This window comes from Merops nubicus, unplaced genomic scaffold (genome assembly GCF_000691845.1).
Source record: "Merops nubicus isolate BGI_N331 unplaced genomic scaffold, ASM69184v1 scaffold43839, whole genome shotgun sequence".
Taxonomy (NCBI): Eukaryota; Metazoa; Chordata; class Aves; order Coraciiformes; family Meropidae; genus Merops; species Merops nubicus.
The window spans coordinates 7,701-9,783 of NW_008631084.1; positions in this window are offsets into that span (position 1 = coordinate 7,701).

The window sequence follows — 2,083 nt, forward strand, 5'->3', positions numbered from 1 at the left end:
GGTAACTTCCCTGTGCTAGGGAACGTAGCTAGGATTCCTTGCCACCAAATCTGAGGCTACAGCCCTGGGATTTGGCTGCTGGGATGGGAGAGGAGATGCTGCAGGCAGACAAATGCAGACCCAAAAAAAGCAGTTGCCCCATTCCAGCCTCGAGTGTCATTTCTTGCCACGGTGTGTGGATCTGTCAAGCTGTTTAGCTGCAATATGACAGATTGTCCTATTAATGTGTCATCAAGTGCACTTTTACAAATTCATGGCTTGTCTACAACTAACCTGAAAAAAAGAGGCTTAAGTATGAGAAGGCGCCAAAGAAAGTTAAATATTATTAACAAATAAAGTCTGCCACGTAGTTTTGATGGAATGTGAGCCCGTTGGGGGAGGGGTGATAGGCTGTTAACTATTTAGCTTCTGTGCAACTTCTCATTCCCTTCTCTTTTCCCATTTTTCTCAAAAGATGCTTTTAAAAAAAAAAAAAGAACTCTCTGAATTCTGCTTCTTGATTCGTGCTCACGTTGTTCATGCCTCAGTTTCCCTGAGCCACAGGTGACAGAGCTGCTGCTCCTGATCCACACTGGCTGCCTTTAAAGTCCAATGAAGACCTGGGCTGGCATTAATTGCTTGGATTAGAGGAGGAATGAGGTATTGTTAAAAGGAAGCAAACCTGCTGCTTGCTGACTGCATAAGGGACTTCAAATTATGCAGGCTTCAACCCTTTCTCATTTCTCATGGGAAATCTTTGCATCATGCTGTGTGTTTGTAGAAAGAATAGGAATATTTATTTTAGGTGATGGGAGACTGACAAAGATTTGCAGACTGCCCAAGTGCTTCAAGATCTCCCTCATGAAATGCTTGTTGGGGATGTGTAAACTCTGGTTTTCTGTTGTTCCAAAAGCACAGCCCACCCTCCTGTGAAGAGCTGGGAGAGCCCCCACGGAGCCAGCCCCTACTGGGAGCTGGGGGAAAGTTGTATGGGAGAGTGGGAACCAAGAGTTCTGATGGACCAACGTGTGGTGTGATGCTGAGTGCCTATTCCAAGCCACAGATTTTTAGCTCTACCACACACTCATGGACAGTTTTACAAACTTCCCCCCAAAAAATGGTGATTTCTCTGAGATAATGAAGGGGAGGTACAGAAGAGGGCTGAGGGGAGGGAGCAGGGAATGGGCATTGATTTAAATCTGCCTGGCACACCGGCCAGCTCCACTTATCAGTGAGTCTAATAGGAATGTGAAGAGAATAGGCTTGACAGCTCATTAGAATGTGATCCCTCCTCCTTTTTCTCTTTTTTTTTTCTTCTTCTTTTTTTTTTTTTCCCTTTCTTGAAGCTGATGGAAACTCATTCAGGAAAGAAGTACTTATTTGCTGAGGTAAAGCAAAAGCTGAGGAGGGTTTTGCCAGTGTGCAGCTGGGGAAAGGAGCAGCGAGAAAAATCAGATGTGATCTACACCCAGAGGTACCTGACATCTTGCCTAGTATGAGGAGAGACAAGGATGGAAAAGACACAAGATTCTACATCCTGACAGCTGCTCGTGGTATCTGCTCTCGCTGCTCATCATCCTGTTAGAGAAAAGTGAAGATAAACTCAGCTGAAGAGAAGCCAGACTTGGGAAAACTTGTTTTATCTGCTCCTAATGGACCTAGGTGCATCCTCAGAGTCTTTGCTTCTCCCTCTTTTAGCTTTTGTGATATAAGAACTTTATTTTCTCCTTAGGAGGCTGAGCACTTGGCTGAGCTGTGATGCTTTCAGCCTCTTGGGGAGAGCAGTGGCTGTAGCAACCTTGGATTACAGTTCCCCAGCATCTTGAAAGGGCAGGATGAGGACTTGTCACTGAGGACAGGGAAGCATCATTCCAGAGAGGATGGATGGGACGTATTCAAGCCTGCTTTGAAGGGATCACAATGCCTCAAATGACAGCAAGTGAAATCTCCTGTTGAAGAGGAACAACCTAACGAACCCCCCTGATGAGTTTGTGTTGTCAGCTCCGGCCTCAGCAACTGTTGCCCTGAGCAATTTGACTTCTCCAGGTTTCATAGTTGAGTGCATTTTAAACAACCCCGAAGACTTATTGTGGGGGGGGGTGGG